General features: G+C 37.9%; 2 non-coding genes across 2 annotated transcripts; one reads left to right on the forward strand and one right to left on the reverse strand.

Annotated features, from left to right (window-relative positions):
- The first annotated feature begins 11,614 nt into the window (after positions 1-11,614).
- On the forward strand, positions 11,615-11,721 carry LOC136210187 (small nucleolar RNA R71). The gene has a single exon (XR_010677897.1). It is a non-coding gene; the product is annotated as a small nucleolar RNA R71 (small nucleolar RNA).
- Positions 11,722-17,527: 5,806 nt separating this feature from the next.
- On the reverse strand, positions 17,528-17,634 carry LOC136210176 (small nucleolar RNA R71). The gene has a single exon (XR_010677887.1). It is a non-coding gene; the product is annotated as a small nucleolar RNA R71 (small nucleolar RNA).
- Between the last annotated feature and the right edge of the window lie 3,547 nt (positions 17,635-21,181).

Consider the following 21,181-nt stretch of genomic DNA (forward strand, 5'->3'; position numbering starts at 1 on the left):
TAAGAGTCTAACGGAGCTAATGGACTGCCTAATGCATAAATGGATTTCATTTAATCTATGTGGGCAGAGGGAGGCTGACAAGGTCACTGATATGGACCTGTTATTACTTTGGTGTATGAAAAAGGGTTGTCCAGTCAAGATGGCCCACATCCTTTGCCAGCAAATGGCTAATTTCCGCTTTTGTAAGCGGACTACATTCCCCTTAGGATCTATTATTTCCCGTATAGCTTTTTATGAAGGTCTTAAGGATCAGTTGGACCAAAAGGACAGTATCCCGTTTTCATTGCTTGACAAAAATTATCTGCATAGAGCTGGTATTATCCACAACTTTGGTATATGGTGGAGAGATTTTGATGCAGGTGTAGGGACAGCTGGTGCCGGTTCATCTGGTGCGGGTTCTGCTGATCCGATGCAGTCCGGTTCTGAGGAGGAGGATGAGGATTACCAGCCAGCTTTTGGCGGGGATTTTGAGGAGAGGTTGGAGCATGCTATTGCCGTTGGTGAACAGAATAGCCCGGCTATTCAGGCACTTACTTATGAGTTCCAGGATTTCCGCTTGGATTTCAACGGCTTAGCTTTTGACATTCAAGGTTGGATGAATCGCATAGGGAATTTTTCTATCCTATTTCTTTTGCACTTTACTTTACGTTTTACTTTTATGCCTTTTTAGAAATAAATGCATGATGTAAGTGTGGGGAGGAGGCAATAGTATATGATGATTTTAATTTATGCCATCTGCATGTTTTTCTTTTTGATTTTTCTATTTTATGATGCATGTTTATTATGTTTTTGCTTTAATTTTAGGATATCATACTTTATGTTTTTGTTTGCTTTTTATTGTGATTCTAGGAATAATAAGAATCCTAGGAGATTGAATTTGATACATTTAGCTAACCCAACAATACAGTTGAAAATGCGCTGAAAATTTTGCATATTCTAAATGAAATTGATGCTTGCAAAAATTTTTGAACAACGTTTGAGTCTCCAAAGAGTATTTCTTGACTAAGATTGACATGGAACGGAACGTTGGTTGAGGCTAGGATTGATACATCTAACCCTTAAATTGTGAGCTTAGAGCCATAAAGATCAATATTATTAGACTCATGATTAGGGAAAATTGATCTCTTATGTGTGGGTTTACATTTTTATTGTCTTTGTGCTCACAGGAATTGCATCCATTACTGGTTCGAATTTTGTGTTTCTATTGAACTTGAAATGATTAGGCAATCTAGGTGTAGCCCTTTGTGAACATTTAGCCTATTTCTTTTATCAGCCCAAATCCCTTAACAATTCCACTAGATAAGCCCCTTTGAGCCTATATTTATCCCTTTTCTTTGATCAACCCTGATACAAACCTTAGCCTTCTCAAATACCCTTTCTCACCCAAGTTAAATGACTCGAATTAGTTTTGATAAATCTTTACACAAACATACCCTTCAAATTTCCGCTAGCAATCATTAAAAGGTTGTAATTTTTAGTAGAGGAAGCAACCTTACCGATTTACATTCTTTTTCTCCTCTATTAAAAAAAACCAACCAACAATAAAAAAAATAAATTATAGAGGAAAGGATAAAAGACTTGCCTAAACTTTAGTTGTTTCCCGAATAAATCAATTCACAAAAATGACCTTCAGCTTACGTCTTCCTACACATAGTGGAAAATGTGTCCCTATTGTAATAATCTTAATTAATCGAGTTATTAACTTCTTGCCTATAATTCCCTTTTTTCCTACCCCAACCTTTAGCCTACATTATAACCCAATAAAGACCTATGATCTTGTTTAATTTTAACGCATTAATTTTGACCAGATGGATGATGCAATCCCAACGTGACCACTTTGTGCAATAAAATGTAGAGTGTTCACAAATAAAGCATTTACAACCAAATACTTGAGCGTTAGAGTGACCACATGTGAGCTATCAATTATAATGAAGTGTTGATCGATAAACCACCTAATCAGTTTTGGAGACTTGTCTGAGGTTCACTATGGTTTCAATTGCAAATTGAGTAGTTTGAACTACTGTGAATTATAAAGTGCATTGGATTCTTGTTTTTGGTACGAGTGTTATTTGTTGATTTTTCTCTGTTTGGGTTCTGACTTGCTTGAGGACAAGCAAGATTCAAGTGTGGGGAGGTTGATATCTCCCTAATTTATAGTATTTTTAGGAGTAATTTAGCTAGTTTTAATTTAGTTTTTGGTTAATTTTGATATTAATTTGGTAGTTTAGCGTTATTTTCGCTATTTTCCAATTCTCATGGCATGATTAGTGTTTTCAAGGACATTTGGGGACCATTCGAGCATTTTTGGACCAGACTAGGGACCATTGGAGCATTTGTGGACTATCCAGGGACCATTGGAGCAACTTTTGGATTCATCAGGGACCTAAAATGGCAAAACCCGGAATGTCTGCCCCACCTGTCTCGGCGAGACAACACCTGTCTCGCCGAGATAGGGCCTTGTCTCGTCGAGACACCACATGTCTCGGTGAGACGAGGCGGGGAAGGCGATTGTAACCCCCTCACTAGGATCACATGATATCTCACACAACATTAGTTATAGACATGCTTTCAAGTCTCAATCATATAAACTTTACATATTATACATAAGAGAAAGCATTTACAATTTACAATACACGTTAAAGTCATTATCCTACATAGAGGATTTACAAAACAAAAGTACATCACAATACTCCAAAATACCTAGACGAGAATGAACTGACACTGCCGGTGCGACCTTAAACAAGAAGAACTCCACCTAACCTGTAAAATCTGTTGGCAAGGGTGAGCTGCCTACTCAATAAACATATTACGCATATATGTATACGAAAGTAATGTAAAAAACACAGATCGAAATATATCATCAGTACCAAGTTAGATTTTCAATAGAAAGATATTCACTTGTTTCACTTATTATAGTAATACTTATTTTAGTAAGTAAGGCCTTGCTGTACTTAGACAATATATATAAAATGGTCCTTGGGCCCAATCTGTATCTTGACTCACTAAATTCGGAATACAATTATCTGTGCTACGGAGGAGTTAAACTCAACTCACGTACTCATATATCTCAACACATGTGCTTATGGCTCACAATATTCGGATAGCACTCTCAACTAGGACCATTTCACATATCCACCTAAGCAAGCTCATATTCATTTCTTATCTAACCATTATTCAGTTCCAGTATGTGCACAAGGCTCAACATGCCACATTTACTCATAACACTGCAACATACTCTATCATATCACTTTCGTATCAATCATAACGTATCACAAACACTCAAACATTATTCACATCATTCACATCAGATTCAACCACATCTCACACTCAACAAGTTACAAGGCACAATACATTCATACACATATATAAGCAATATGCTTACCGTCGCACTCAGTTCGATCTATTCTACACGATCGGGTGTGCGTTCAATTGCACCTTGTCCTCCTAATGTCACATAATCTTAATGAAGATGTAAACTAATGCATGATATATGATTTACAAGACACTAACTCCACAAAGTTCATGCAATCTAATCCTTTTGTCTTAGATCATCACATAACCTACTTGTACACATTCTGCCATAACTTTCTCTATATGAATCCAAATGCCCTGTTTCTTGAACCTACTAAAACTAGACATATATGGGTATAACATATCCAAAATTCACATTAATATCACTTCTACACAATATATGGCATGCAAAATGATTCTGTCCTGTTTCCAGCCAAGAAACAGACTACCCAGCTTTGCATCTACCATAATTCATTCAACCTAGCTCACAATAAACACATTGGATTGCCAAATACTTTTACAGACATATACTTCAAGTAGTTAGGAACACGTTTGTATAGATAAATGTTCTCAAATTATGACTCTAACGTCCTCAAAATGCTACATCAACATGGCTGCCTCACATGACATTAAATTTCGACGCAGTCATGATCCATCTAGGTGTTCTTCATCTATATATTGAATTAAAGTCCCATATTTTACAGAGGGTTTCATAGCATATATATGAACATATTTTATTCTTTATGTCTTTCCAAATTTGAACAATATCAAGATGAAAAACATGTTCCAAAGTGACTGAAAACAGTACCCTATATTATGTTTAGGGCACTTGATACATATCTTTCATTTAGACAGCCTATAACCACTTTAAACAACACCAAAAGTCAACAAACTTAATCATAAATCATCCGCAACAAATACTATCATCATACCTAGGTATTTCATAATCTCAAACTTATAGAAAACAAGCTAAAACAGCATACTAACCTTCAATTTGTGTCTATCACCTAGTATGCTTTCTAACTTGATTTGTTTGGCTTGAAAATGTAAGAAATTGGAGGATTTTTCTTTGGAGAGGTTTAGGGTATGTAAGAGGAAGGTAATATGAAGCTATGGTTGAGAATGATAAGAAATCAGTTGTGTACATCTTTTTAAATATGAAGAGGTGTAATTTATCTTACATTGGGTGACACCTCATGCTTAGTGAGGTGCTTGCTCAAAACCTCAAATTCAGCCCTCCAAAAGTGTAATTTAATCAATTATGGTCATGTTTGTTCATTTATTTAAGTCCTAACTCAATTAACCAATCGTTACATCTTAACGACACACTAATCGCCTACTAATCGCACGGTAATCGCATTATGAATACGAAACTTCCAATGACAAAGAGATGAATCTAAAATGTATGTATTCAATCATGAAAAGATATATGAATGTCGGAAGACTCATATGTTAGGGTTTTAGGGATGCTACAGTTCTTCCCCTCTTAAAGAATTTCGTCCCCGAAATTCACTTACCGGAAGCTTCAAATAGGTAAGGATATTGTGTCCTCATATTTTCTTCTACCTACCAAGTTGCCTCGTCAAGTGTTTGATTATGACTCCATCTCACCTTAACCATTGGAATTTCACGGTTTCTGAGTTGTTTCATTTCTCATCCCAAAATCTCTAAAGGTTGCTCACGAATAGTCAAGTCTGTGTTCACTATTGCAATCTCCTGTTCAGGAATCATATGACTTGGGTTTGATCTATATCTTCTTAATACTGACACGTGAAATACATCATGTATTAAAGACAAATCTGGTGGTAAAGCTAACCTATAAGCCAATGGTCCAACTCTCTCAATGATCTCATAAGGCCCAATGTATCTTGGATTCAACTTTCCTCTTTTTCCAAAACGAACTATTCCTTTCCATGGTGATATTTTTAAACACACTTTATCTCCAACTTTATATTCCATCTCCCTTCGGTCCTGATCCACATAAGCTTTCTAACATTCCTGTGCAGCTTTTAAATACTTCTTTATGATATTGATCTTCTCAATAGTTTCCTGGACTACCTCAGGTCATTCTAATTGCCTCATTCCCTCAATATCCCAACATATTGGGCTTCTACACGGTCTACCATACAATGCCTCATAAGGTGCCATGCCTATACTCGAATGATAACCATTATTATAAGCAAACTCCATAAGAGGTAAATGTATATCCCACTCACCTTGGAAATTAAGAACACAAGCTCTCATCATATCCTCTAAGGTCTGAATAGTTCTTTCTGATTGTCCATCTGTCTGTGGATGAAAAACTGTACTGAAATGCAATTTTGTTCCCAAGGAGTGTTGTAAACTACCCCAAAATCTAGATGTGAATCTAGGATCACGATCTGAAACAATAGATATAGGTACTCCATGCAACCTCACAATTTGTTCCACATAAAGTCTAGCCAATTTATCCATCGAGTCTGTCTGTTGAACCGGTAGGAAGTGAGCAGATTTTGTAAGTCTACCCACTATCACCCATATACTATCGTGTCTGCGCCTTGTTCTTGGTAATCCCATCACAAAATCCATAGTGATTCTCTCCCATTTCCACTCTAGTATGTGGAACAAATTGTGAGGTTGCATGGAGCTTGATGTTTAACTTTAACTTTAACCTGTTGACATGTCAAACATTTGGAAACAAAATTAGATACATCTTTCTTCATTGTAGGCCACCAGTAAAAAGGTCTCAAATTTCTGTACATCTTTGTCATTCATGGGTGCATAGCATAAGGAGCATTATGTGCTTCCTAGAGAATTGTTGATCTTAACTCTGCTATATCTGGAACACATAATCGACTACCTATCATCATAGTCCCATCCATCTTCCACAGAAATATCAGGTCTTTTACCTTGTTGTACACGATCTCTCATTTTCTACAAATAAGGATCATGCCACTGTGCTTCTTGGATCCTTTCTTTCAAATCTGGTTTTACCCGTAGTGTAGCCATCAAACCTGTTACTTCATTTACTTATAACTGTACATCCATGGCTCGCATTCCACTAGTGAATTCAAACTATAACTCTCCATACTAGCCACAATATCAACACTCTTTCTACTCAAAGCATCTGCAACCACATTAGCCTTTCCTGGATGGTAACCTATTGTGCAATCATAGTCTTTTAATAGCTCAATCCATCTCCTTTGTCTTAGGTTCAGCTCTTTTTGTATAAAGATGTACTTTAGACTCTTGTGATCAGTGAGAATCTGAAATGTCTCCCCATATAGGTAATGTCTCCATACCTTCAATGCATGGATGACTGCTTCCAACTCTAAGTCGTGTGTGGGGTAATTAATCTGATGAGGTCTTAGTTGCCTAGAAGCATATGCAATGACTTTCCCATTTTGCATTAAAACACACCCCAAACCTTGTCTCGAGGCATCTATATAAACAACAAAGCCACCACCTTCAAAAGGTAACACTAACATTGGTGCAGAAGTCAATCTCTTCTTTAGTTCCTCAAAACTTTGGTGACATTTATCATTCCACTGGAATACAACTCCCTTCCTCAGCAATTTAGTTAATGGAGCTGCAATCAGAGAAAAAACCTCTACAAATCTCTTGTAATAACCAGCTAACCCAAGAAAACTCCTAAGCTCTGTAACGTTCTTTGGCGGTTCCTATTCATCAATAGCTTTAATTTTGGAAGGGTCGGGTTGAACCCCTTCACCTGACACCACATGACCAAGGAATACAACTTCATCCATCCAAAATTCACATTTGCTCAGCTTTGCATACATCTGATTATCTCTTAAAATTTTCAAAACAATTCTCAAATGTTGTTCATGCTCACTGACAGTCCTTGAATACACTAGGATATCATCAATTAATACCACAACAAACTTATCTAGATATGGTTGAAAAGTCTTGTTCATTAATGCCATGAAAGGTGCAGGAGCATTAGTCAAGCCAAAAGGCATCACAAGAAACTCAAAATGACCATACCTTATGCGAAAAGCAGTTTTAGGTATGTCAGCTTCTGCAACTCTCAACTGCCAATAGCCCGATCTTAGGCCAATCTTTGAAAAATGACGAGCTCCTCTAAGTTGATCTAGCAAATCATCAATACGGGGCAATGGATACTTGTTTTTCACTGTCATCCTGTTTAGTTGTCTGTAATCGATACACAGTCACATACTACCATCTTTCTTCGATACAAATAATATAAGTGCTCCCCATGGTGAAGTACTGGGTCGTATAAACCCCTTCTCAAGTAGTTCTTCTATTTGTTTCTTCAATTCTTGTAATTCCATTGGAGCCATTCTATATGGAGCAAATGATATAGGAGATACTCCTGACATGGTCTCAATAGGAAAATCAATCTCCCTATGAGGTGGTAATCCTGGTAGTTCATCTAAGAATACATCTGCAAAATCTCTCACCACTGGAATATTCTCCAATTTGCCTCCATCCTCCCCAGTGTCCACAATATGAGCTAAATATGCCTCACAACCATTTCTAATCCATCTGATTGCTTGAATTGCAGATATTAAACAAGATGGCACAATATTTCTCTCCCTAACAAATAACACTGTTGATTTTGAATTAAAATGTAACACAAATTCCTTTGAACAACAATCAACTTCAGCTTCATATTTACACAACCAATCCATTCCCAAAATGAGACTTTATATGGAAAAGGTGGTTTTGGTGAAAATGCATTTGCATTAGCATCTTTAGGTGAACTGTTCGAATTTGCATTCACTTCTGTGGACTTTGTTGTCAAATCACTTCCCTACAAAATGTTAGTAGTAATTCCGGGCATTTCCGGACCTAAATAATGTTTTGCCGATCTAAGAGTTATAGTCTTAACCTGTTCTTTAGGATTTTCTTCCGTATGGCTAGGAAGACTACCCTTCTTTCGGGATGGAATTAACTTAGCAATTTGTCCAATTTATACTTCCAAATTATGGATACTAGACGAATGGTTCTTAATCAATTGATCAAACTTGTTCTCAATACGTTTAAACCCTTCATCGTGGTTGTTAATTTTACCACCGATAGCATCTATAAATCTATCAATTTTAGAAGATAATGTGCCAATAGTGTCCTTTGATTGATTTTGGTAATTATTAGTTCTACCTTGATTGGCACCAGTATTGCTATTCTCTTTCCAACTAAAGTTAGGGTTGTTTTTCCATCCGGGATTATAGGTATTTGAATAAGGATTATTGATTTGATTTTGTCCTTGGAAAAAATTTACCAGTTCTACCTTGTCCACACCACTATAATCCAAATCAACTTGGATGGGGCTTCCATTAATGTCACACAGTGTCATAAACTTGTCAATTTTGTGCGAAAGCGCAAAAACTTGGGCTTGTAACATCGCAATAGGGTCAAGATTAACTTTACCTTTGACCTGGTACACATCCTACGGCTAAGTCACTTGCATCGCACATAATTTCGAAAGGTAAATCCCAATCGGGTTTAGCAATTATGGGTGCACTGACTAAAGCGGTTTTCAACGTACTAAAGGCTTGTAAACAATCCTCGTTAAAATCAAAAGTAGAATCTTTCATAAGCAAATTGGTAAGTGGTTTGGCAATTATGGAAAAATTCTTTATAAACCTTCTGTAAAGACCTGTGTGACCTAAAAATGATCTTACTCCCTTAAGCGTGGTTGGTGGGGGTAAATTTTCTATTACAAAAGTTTTCGCTCTATCCACTTCTAATCCTTTTTCAGAAATTTTATGTCCTAAAAATATTCCTTCATCTACCATGAAGTGACATTTCCCAATTAAGTACTAGGTTCGTTTCTTCACATCTAGGCAATACTTTATCTAAGTTTTGTAAACATGCATCGAAAGAATCTCCATAAACGGAAAAATCATCCATGAATACTTCCATGATATCTTCAATGAAATCATTAAAAATTGCAGTCATACAACATTGAAACGTTGCGGGTGCATTACATAGACCAAAAGACATTCTTCTAGAAGAAAAAGTTCCATAGGGACATGTGAAGGTTGTTTTATCTTGGTCATCCGGGTAAATGTAAATTTGAAAGAATCCAGAATAACCATCTAGGAAACAATAAAATGCATGACCGGCTATCCTCTCGATCATTTGATTAATGAAATGAAGAGGAAAATGATCTTTCCTGGTTGCCTTATTTAAGTTCCTATAATCTATACAAACCCTCCAACCTGTGGTGGTTCACGTAGGTATTAACTCACCTTCTTCATTTCTCACTACAATCATACCTCCCTTCTTTGGTACATAATGGATCGGACCAACCCATTCACTATCCGAAATCGGATAAATGATTCCATTATCCAAAAGTTTTGTGATTTCGTTTTTAACTACTTCTTTCATGTTCGGATTTAGGCGTCTTTGCCTATCCGCTTTAGGGGGTTTACCTTCTTCTAAATGAATCCTATGCATTACAATGCTGGGATTAATTCCCTTTAGGTTTGAAATTTGCCAACCTATACTTCTTATCATATTTCTAACAACTTCTTTTAAACTTTCCTCTTGTTCTTTTAGTCAATGTGTTAGAGATAATTACAGGTAGAGTATCGCCTTCACATAGAAAAGCATATCTCAAGTGGCTGGGTAACTCTTTTAGTTCTAATTTACTTGGTTTTAACACTGAGGGTGGAATTGGTCCACCATCACGAATCAAAGGCTCTGGAGCCTTATCTTCCATTTCTTCTTTAACTATTGGTTCAATTATACTTTCCTGTTTAACAACCTCATTAACACATTCATCAACCATATCAAGTTTCATACAAACGAATTCTTCCATAGGGTATCCTATTCTCAAAAATACTTTTCCTTCCGACACATCGACTAATGCACGTCCCGTATTCATAAACGGTCTATAAAAAATTAGTGGACAATTAACGCCATTTGCAAAGTCAAGTATAACAAAGTCGGTAGGAAAAATGAATTTATCGACTTTTACTAAAACATCTTCAAGTATACCATATGGCTTCTTAGTGGTTTGATCCGCTAATTGCAAAACCATATTAGTACGTTTAATGTCTTCTTCTAGACCTAACTTTTTGAATATAGACAATGGCATTAAGTTAATGCTCGCTCCTAAGTCGCAAAGACAACTTGGGAATTGGATATCTCCCAATTTACACAGGATGGTAAAACATCCAGGGTCTTTTAACTTAGTTGGCAAATGACTTGACACGATTGAACTACAATCTTCGGTTCAAACTATGAATGAAATGCCTTCCCAACTTATTTTCTTAGAAATTAAATCCTTTAAAAACTTCCATAGTTAGGAATTTGGGTTATCACATCCATAAATGTCAAATTAATATGTAAATTTTTAAGTTTGTCTAAAAACGTCAAAAGCTGTTTATCATAGTCCTTGTTTCGGACTTTATGTCGAAAAGGTGGTTTTGGTGAAAATTCATTTGCATTAGCATCTTTAGGCGAACTTTTCGAATTTGCATTCACTTCTGTGGACTTTGTTGTCAAATCACTTCCCTGCAAAATGTTAGTAGTACTTTCGGGCATTTCCGGACCTAAATAATGTTTTCCCGATCTAAGAGTAATAGCCTTAACCTGTTCTTTAGGATTTTCTTCCGTATGGCTAGAAAGACTACCCTCCTTTCGGGATGGAATTGACTTAGCAATTTGTCCAATTTGTACTTCCAAATTATGGATACTAGACGAATGGTTCTTAATCAATTGATCAAACTTGTTCTCAATATGTTTAAAACCTTCATCGTGGTTGTTAATTTTACTACCGATAGCATCTATAAATCTATCAATTTTAGAAGATAATGTGCCAATAGTGTCCCTTGATTGATTTTGGTAATTATTAGTTCTACCTTGATTGGCACCAGTATTGCTATTCTCTTTCCAACTAAAGTTAGGGTTGTTTCTCCATCCGAGATTATAGGTATTCGAATAAGGATTATTGATTTGAGTTTGTCCTTGGACAAAATTTACCTGTCCTACCTTGTCCACACCACTAGAATCCAAATCAACTTGGATGGGGCTTCCATTAATGTCACACGGTGTCATAAACTTGTCAATTTTGTACGAAAGCGCAGAAAATTGGGCTTATAACATCGCAATAGGGTCAAGATTAACTATACCTTTAATAGATGATGAAGTCGAGGACGATGGTTTTGGAGTAACTGGTGTATGTGCGCATTCGGCAGGCGACATGCTACTGTTAATTGCCGTTTCCTCTAAAAGTTCTTTTGCTTCAGCAGATGTCTTCTTCATAAATAACCCTCCCGACATAGCATCTAGTGAACCTCTAGTTGTGGGATTTATTCCATTATAGAAAGTTCGCATTAAAAGTTCATCGGGCAAAAGGTGGTGTGGGCATAAACGTTGAAGTTCTTTGAAACGTTCCCATGATTCATACAGGGTTTCATTCTCATGTTGTGTAAATGATGTAAGTTCTTTTATAATTTTTGCTGTTTTGGCTAGGGGAAAATATTTGGATAAAAATGCTTGGGCTAATTGGTTCCAAGTTGGAATGTTCCGGCCGGCATAGAATTCAACCAAATCTTAGTCCTTCAAAGTGAAAGGAAATAGGCGAAGTTTGACTGCTTCGGCAGAAATATCCGTAATTTTAAACGTATCACAAATTTTAAGAAAATTGGTCAAATGGGCATTAGGGTTTTCGTTAGGTAGTCCATAAAATGTCACACTATTTTGTAACATGTTTAGCAAGGCTGGTTTGATTTCAAATTGTTGTGCATTTATTTGGGGTCTAACTATACTATTCGCAACACCTTCAACTCCTAGTGTAGCGAAATCCATAAGTCTACGGGGATCTGCCATTTTCACTTGTTGTGGTTCTTGATTCTGTGTCTCTTTGTTCTTTGTTCTTTTTCTTTTTATTTTTCTTAATCGTTCTTTCAATTTTTGGATCGAATGATTCCGGTTGAATGCCCGAACTTCTAGTACTGCGCATTAACTGAAATTACACGCACAAACTGAAATTACCTTCAAAAAAATTGAAAAAAATAAAATTGCTAGTAAAATTAATATATAATATGTAAATAATAATATAAGTATATATAAATCTAGATTCGGAATAAAATACGAAAAATATATTTTTTTTATAAAAAATCTTGGCGTTCCCCGGCAACGGTGCTAAAAACTTGTTGAGCGATTTCCGCATGTTCACGGCTTTCGCCTGTAGTAATAAAAGATCTCGAACCCACAGGGAACGCTTTATTTTATAAAAACTTATTTATTTTGATTAAATTCGTTTTCTCTAGGTTTAATTAGAAAATTATTTATTGGTTTGAATGGAATAAATGGTTGTGGATTTAGAATCCAATTATGTCAAAAGTTTGGATTACAATTACAGAAATTATGTTTAAGAACAAGTAGAATTCAAGACTTGTACACACAAAGCAAGAAAGCAACTTATAACTTTGATTAGATTATTAGTGTGTAACAATTTATCAATTAATTCAATTACTGGGCTTTGAACTGCAGACAATCTTTCTACGGTCGGGATAGATTGCTACCTTAATCAAATTGGAGTTTTATATTTGATAAATCGTGGTCTCGCAGATACCAAACATAAATCCTAATTCTTTTAAGTGTTCAACAAAGTTTCCATTGAAATGTAATTTGTGTAAAAAGGTTTTTATTGAAAACACCAGTGTATTACTTTTAAGAATATCGCTAGATCAGACTCGAAAATAACAACAGTAGAAATGAATTGTATTGAAAAGGTAATTATTAATTTATTATGAATCATTACAAGTTAACAGAGAAGAAGAAGTTTGGATAGCATTTTAACTAATTTGAGTTCCAGATTGTCAATCATTTCCTCAAACTTCGTAGACTTGTCAGACCTTGGGGCGCTTCACCCACTGGTTCTTCTCGCTGAATCCTCGAAATAGAGACTGCGCTTGATCTTCTACAGAGGGTAAACTCGACTTAGAACAATACTCGAACTTAAACTACAATTTCTGTGTTTGTATCTAAACTAATTAAACAACTTGTGTACAACAAGTATGCTTTTACAAAATTGCAAACTAGAATCTCTAACTATCTAACTCTCTTCTGAATTAGAAAAATATCCAACCCTGAATTCTGAAATGTGTGCTCTATTTATAATTGATGAAGAGTCTTGTTGAAGTGTCGTGTCCGTTGGTGAAGAGTCGTCTCTATCCGAATGAATAGATGAGTCAATTAAAAACATGTAAACTATGTGTTGTATTCTTGATGTTTCTGTCGAGATAATGAGAATCTCGAATGCGTCTTTGGATTGAGGGAGATAACGGCACGAACTCGTGTTTCCTTCATAGGAAAACGCGTATCACGACCGAGATTTTAGGAATCTCGGTCGCAACAGAGACTTTTGTCTCTGTTCCGAGATTGTTCCCAAGTCTTTCGTCATGGCCTCTGAATCGTACGTGCCTTTTAACTTCTAAATGTGATTTCTCTCTCGTTTTTGCTCTGTTTTAGCTCCTATTTGGATTTTTCCAAATGATTTAGTATCTTGCACAATAGAAACAAATATAGATGTAAAAGTATTCTAAATGAATATATTTAACATGATTTCAATACGAAACTGGCGTAATTATTGATGCTATTTTAGGTATATTTTGGGCTTATCACTCTCCTTTCTTTCAGCAGACTCTGTATACTATGACCAACTGTCCCCCAACCACTGCTTTCTCGGACTTCCCTTATCCTCTAGCTTCGGACCGTGAGCTGCTGGCTTACAAGGATCTGAGTCGCCCTCCATCCAGTGGTAAGAACAAAACCTGGCCGCGTTATACCTCGCTTTGGACTAATTAGATCAAACGGCTAAAGCCAGTTTACAGGGCTCAATAGGAGAGGCAATACATTTCTGACTTCATCAAGCTGACTTCTCAGCAGCTCATTTTCTCTGAAGGGCTGGTGCTAGGGGCGCTGTTAATGTGGTCCTGTCATTGTAATTCTTTCATCTTTCCTAGCTGTTCCATGTCCATTACTCTCCCGAACGTGCCCTGTCAGATCTCTTCAAAGGAGTATAAAGACTTCAATGTAGCCCCCTTTCTAGCTACCATAAAATGATCGCGGGCTACTGTCACGTCCGTGTCTAAAATTCCTCGATATAGATTTTGGAGTATTAATTAATTACTATTTTAAATATTCTATTGAATTTAATTTAATGTTTCTTTAGGTGTAATTTAAAAGTTTTGAGTATGTTTTATAAAATGTCATAAAGTTGAGGACTAAAATCAACATTTATTCAAATTACCAAATTATATGCACATAATACGAATTTACAATAAATTTTTTTAATAATAATAGTAAAAAGGATGAGAATGAAGCTCTGCTAGGGTTTGGTTCTACTAGGGACTCCTCTCGCCACCGCCTCTCTGCCGCCGCTCCTCCTCTCGCCACCGCTCTTCTGTCGCCGCTCTCCCTCTCGCCGCCGTTGTGTCGGATCTCTTGTTGTTCTTTACTGGACCTAGGGTTTTTATGGATCTGTGTCGCTGATCTATCTCTCTCGCCTGTCGCCGTCTGCGCCTCCGCCTAACATTGGCATCGTTCGTTGTCGATTCCTTGCTGTGTGTGGCGTCGGCTCGTTTCCTGGGTTTCTGCGTTTGATCTGTAGCCACAGCTCTGTCTGCGTTTTCCATGAGAAGCCGCGGTTCTGTTTGGGTCGGTGCGCGCGGCTGCCATCGCCGGTCCGCTGCCGCCTGCTGCCTTAGAAAATAACTACTGAAAATTATTAAAATCAATTACCATCAACAATAATCACCGAACGATTAATAATAATATCCAAACATTTTTATTTAAAAATTAATAATTGATTCTGAAAGTGGTGTGGAAGGCAAGCTCTGTTAGAGTTTGGTTCTGTTAGGGATTGGTGTGGCTAGGTTGACTCTCGCTGATCTGATGGAGATGGATTGCTCCATTGCTCATCTTTTTTCTAGATCCTCTTTCTTGAAAAATGCCTTGCCTTGATCTATTAATACTGTGAATTGTCCTCCTTCGAGACCCGGACCCTCTGTTGGACCTAGGTCCTATGCGGCTACCCTTGTTGGTGCTGCTTCTTCTGCGACTATTTCTCTAGATGTTCCTCCCCCGTGGATTGATCTCTTATATCTGAAGAAGGAGACTTTAAAGCCGTCAAAATCCAACAGGATATTTACAATGAAAGGCTCAGTCTTTGTAAGCATTCTATTATCGGGCATATCACACTTGTTAAAGGGGAATATCCTTGGAAGCAGTCGGACTTAAAAGCCAAACTTTTATCTATTTGGGTTGCTCTCCTAATTGGAAATTGATTTCTCTAGGTAGAGGTTTTTACCACATCATTCTTTCGTCCGCAGAGGCTCTCCAATCTGTTTGGAGTCGTGGTGCCATTGCTCTTAGACCTGGGATTATGCGTTTCATTCCTTGGAGCCCGGGATTCCATTTGCCATTCTGATACGAGTGAAATGAGCAAGTTTTAAAGGATGAGCATTCATGGAAAAGAGCTTCAAAGTCTTAGTTTTCAACCAGAAATGGAAGAAACGGGCAGAAATAACAGTTCGAGTAGGAATCCTCACGAACAGGCTCTCAGTAGAACAGAACAGCTTAAGCAACAGCATTAACGGGTCATTTGGAAAGAAACGGATAAACGCGCGGGTCGAGCAAGCTATAGGAGAGAGAAAGAGAGAAAAACGTGGAAAGCAAGACAACTTCCATCTTGTGCCAAGTGTATGAAGATTGTTCATTTGTCCTTTTGTATTTACTTTTTGTTGCTCTTTACCCTTGTAATTAGGGTTTATGTTAGAAAGGGTACAAATAGGACATTAGTCTTAATGTAAGGGCGCCTCGTTTTCCGCAACCATCAGTTTTATGCTCTGTTTTTATGTTTATTGTCGGAGGAATGATTTTGGGAAGAACAAGCTATTCGCTCATGTCAATGAGTGAGTAATTCCTTCTGCAGGCCTAGCCAACCATTAAACGGCGACTGTAAGTGACTTTTGTTGATTAATGAAGTATTTCCATCCATGAATGAGTGTCATTAGTATGCCTTAAAGAATAGATTAGGATCCAATCTATATTCTAGTTACCGAAGATGGCACGACGGTGCTCCGACGTAACAGAAATAACTATTTGGCATATGTCGTAGTGGACGGACACGAAAACTACCACATATTAGGGTTTCATTTATGAATGATTCCTAATACTTAATGCTTGTTTGTATGTTAATGCAAGAACACTTGGTTAATCTTACCTACTTAGAATCTTTGGAAATGAGACACCGGACTTTAGTGATAAATGAGGAAGAGACCCAACTCAAGAATATGGTTTTACTTCACTAAAAGATAGTCGTTAAGCACAGTTGTTTGTAGGCGTAGGGCTACGTCTGTGCCTGTTCATCTTGAGTTCATTACATTTATTACTGTTTTTAGTTGTTTGTTCATGATAAGTTTGATATTATCAACCCACTCAATATTTGAATTCTAACACTTAAGGTAACTGTTCTTCCTACTAAGTGCAATCCATGTGGAATACGACACTTGGTCTTACCCAACATTATACACGACCTAGTATACTTGCTAGCGTCTGTATTTAACACACCAAGTTTTTGGCGCCGTTTCCGGGGATTGTTTAAACCGAAGTTTGGAAGAATTTGTATGCTTATTTTATTACCCGATAACCACCTATTTGTCCATTTTCGTATTTCGACTTCTAGCTGTGTATGCGAAGAGCATGTATTCCTATCCTCCATGTGGACCTTGAGATTTAGAGAGTCTACAGAAGAAGAAGAAGACTACTCAGACAAGCTACACACGCCAGAATGGATCGCGAAAATGAAATGCCAAATCAGGAACAACCAGAGAACCATGAGGAGGGTCATGTTGATAACAATAATAACAACAATGGCAACCAAAGGTTGCGGATGAAGGATTATTCCAGACCATCCACTGAAGACCATTCGTCGTGTATCGTAATACCAAATGAAGGCAATCGCCTATTTGAAGTAAAAGCTTCAATGATTCAGATGCTGCAAACAACTGTGCAATTTGGGGGATACCCAAACGAAGATCGAAATGCTCACATTCAAGATTTCGTCACAATGTGCAACACATTTCGCACTCATAGAAATGAAAGTGACGAAGTAATCAGACTCAAATTGTTTCCCTTTTCCTTGAAGGATAAGGCAAAGAATTGGTTGAAGAATCTGGAACCAGGCTCTATCGCAAATTGGGAGGAAATGGCTACACTGTTCCTGATGAAATATTTTCCTCCTAGACAAGCAATCAAGCTGAGGAATGAGGTTTCACACTTCTTTCAAGAAGAGGATGAATCATTATCCGAAGCATGGGAGAGATACAAGGAACTGTTGAGGAGAGTACAAAATCATGGCATACCCATGTGGATGCAAGTTCAGAACTTCTACAATAGGGTGACCAATGCATACAAGATACAACTTGAATCCGTTGCCAACAGAAATCCAGAGGAACTTGAACCCCAAGCATTGTACGAGCTAATTGAATGAGTGGTCAACACCAGCTATAACTAGCACTCGGTGAGAGGTGATGGAAAGAGAGTCACGAACAACGCAAACAACGAGGCGATAACCAAACTTTCCTCACAAATGGAACAATTGGTTAAAACAATGGGAAAGATGAACGTCTCAGCAATTAACACGCAACTATCTGCTCCTGTTGAGATACTATCACCCGATGGCTGTGATTTTTATAGCGGACCCTACCAACCAATAGAATGTCCAGGAACCAAACTAGGTGCATCCATGCAAGAACAGTGTGATTTCATCGCTCGCCAACCACTGAATCCTTATTCGAATACATATAACTCTGGTTGGAGAAACTATCCTAACTTTTCATGGCAGGATAATCAGAGACAACCAGCTACTCAGCAACCCTACAGACACAAAAACCAATGAACATCCTACTCACCACACCAAGGCAACGCATCTAACCAATAATATCAGTGACAACCAGGTGTTCAACAAGAAGGAAAACCGGATTTGGAGTCCATGATGATGCAGTTCATAAAGGAGACACAGTCATCCATAAAGAATTTTGAGACTCAAATGCAACAATTTGCGACAGCCATATCTTCAAAGGAAAAAGGCGCCCTTCCGAGCAACACTATGACCAACCCGAAAGAAGAGGTCAATGATATTATGCTAAGAGGAAGCAAGGAAGTATCTGATATTGTTGTCAAATCTGCTACAGGAAAGGTAGAAATAGTTGAGCCTAGTGTTCAAACACCTGCACCCCAACAAAAGAAGGATAAACAGCCAATTGAAGAAGGACCAGTTGCGCCTCAATACGAAACACGAGTTCCGTACCCAGAACAATTGAAGCAGCAAAACTGTGAGAAGCGACACAAGAGCTTCCTGGAACAATTGACAAAATTGCACATCAACATACCGTTCATCGAAGCTTTATCCGAAATGCCCATGTATGTCAAATTTCTGAAGGACTTGCTCACCAACAAGACTAAATTGGAAAGTGTAGCTATGGTACAACTAACCAGGGATAGCTCCTCAATTCTACAAGCCAAACAGCAGCTTCCAAAGAAGCTCAAGGATCCAGGGAGTTTTTCGATACCTTGTTCAATAGGAACACTCACTATTCAAAATGCTTTGTGTGATCTAGGAGCTAGTATCAACCTTATGCCATATTCAATTTATATGCAATTAGAGTTAGGAGAACCAAGACCAACAAAGGTCACGGTTTAACTAGCTGATCGATCAATCCGATACACCAAGGGTATAGTCGACGATGTCCTGGTTAAGGTTGGAAATTTCATATTGCATGTTGATTTTGTAATAATGGATATTGCAGAAGATTTGGAAGTTCCAATAATCTTGGGACGACCTTTTCTAGCAACAGGAAGAGCTGTCATTGATGTACATAAAGGACACCTTATTCTAAAAATCAATAATGAAGAAGTAGTGTTTAAGATGCATGAAGTTGTTCGCTATGCATCAGCCTCTGATCATTCGTGTTATTTCCTCGATACATATGACGATAGTCTCTTTTTGTAGGAACAATACGATATGGAGAAGCATAAAGAAGAGGAACAATTGTTCGAGTCAGTACAGAAAGAACAAACTGCTAAAGGAAACATTGATGAAGACGAAAAGGTCACTCTTCCTGAAATAGACCTCGAAGGGGAAGAAGAAGAGAGATGCCCCAAGCTGAAACAGCTGCCCGATCATTTAGAATATGCCTTCTTGGATCCGTCGAACAGCAGACCAGTGATTATTTCCGGCAACATTGACAAAGGATCAGAAAGACCAACTGCTCACCATCCTAAGAAGGCACAAGAAAGCTCTAGCATGGAAAATTGAAGACATAAAGGGGATCAGCCCAACCATATGCATGCATAAGATTTTAATGGAAGAGGACCACAGACCAACCGTGCAACCACAGAGAAGGCTGAACCCACACATGAAGGAAGTTGTCAATGCAGAGGTAATGAAGCTTATCGATGCAGGAATCATTTACTCCATTTCAGATAGTGTGTGGACCAGTCATGTACAAGTTGTCCCTAAGAAAGGAGGAACTACTGTGGTCAGAAATGAAAAGAACGAGCTCATCCCCACAAGAACAATCACAGGATGGCGGATGTGCATTGATTACAGAAAGTTGAACGAAGCAACACGGAAGGATCGCTTCCCCTTACCTTTCATCGATCGGATGCTGGAGCGACTAGCTGGTTATCAATTCTACTGTTTCCTAGATGGATATTTGGGGTATAGCCAGATTCATATTTCCACAAAAGACCAAGAGAAGACCACCTTCACATGTCCATATGGGACTTTTGTGTACAAGCGCATGCCATTTGGACTGTGTAATGCTCCCGCCACATTTCAAAGATGTATGATGGCCAATTTCATGATATGATTGAAAAAACAGTTGAGATCTTCATGGATGACTTTTCTGTCTATGGAACGTCATTCGAAGCCTGTTTGGAAAATCTAGAAGCTGTTCTAGAGAGATGCACGGAGACACAGCTGGTCCTAAACTAGGAGAAGTGCCATTTTATGGTAACTGTGGGAATTGTACTGGGTCATAAGATATCAAGTAAAGGGCTAGAAGTTGACAAAGCTAAAGTAGAAGTAATCGAGAAACTGCCTATTCCCAAAACTGTCAAGCATATTCGAAGTTTCTTAGGGCACGCTAGATTCTATAGACGGTTTATCAAGGAATTTTCCAAAATCGAACAACCACTCTCTGCACTGCTACACAAGGAGGCCGAATTCGTCTTCACCGAAAGGTGCAAACAGGCATTCGAGCAGTTAAAGGAACTGTTGACCCACGCACCTATACTCACCTCACCAGATTGGGATGCACCATTCGAGCTAATGTGCGATGCCAGTGATATCAGTGTAGGGGATGTTCTCGGACAACGAGTTAATAAGAAGTTTAAGCCTATACATTATGCTAGCAAAACTCTGAACGAAGCTCAGCAGAATTACACAACCACTAAAAAGGAGTTGTTGGCGGTAGTCTACGCATTTGATAAATTTCGCTCCTACCTTGTGCTCTCTAGAGTTATTGTTTATACCGACCACTCTGCATTAAAATACCCATTCGCCAAGAAGGATGCAAAGCCGAGACTAATACGATGGTTGTTACTCCTGCAAGAGTTCGATTTAGAGATCAAGGGCAAAAAGGGTTCTGAGAATCTGGTAGCTGACCATTTATCCAGAATCGAAGCCACCACAGAGATCGAATAACAAGAGATCATCGACCACTTTCCTGACGAAAAACTGTTTGCAATTTCCACACTCCATTGGTTTGCTGATATTGCAAATTTTTTGGCTTGCAAAATAAAACCATTTCGATATTCCACGAATCAAAAACGAAAGTTTTATTCTGAACTTAAATACTAAATCTGGGAGGAACCTTACCTATTTAAATTATGTGCAGACCAA

The sequence above is a fragment of the Euphorbia lathyris genome, chromosome 10 (genome assembly GCF_963576675.1).
Source record: "Euphorbia lathyris chromosome 10, ddEupLath1.1, whole genome shotgun sequence".
In the NCBI taxonomy this organism is placed as follows: Eukaryota; Viridiplantae; Streptophyta; class Magnoliopsida; order Malpighiales; family Euphorbiaceae; genus Euphorbia; species Euphorbia lathyris.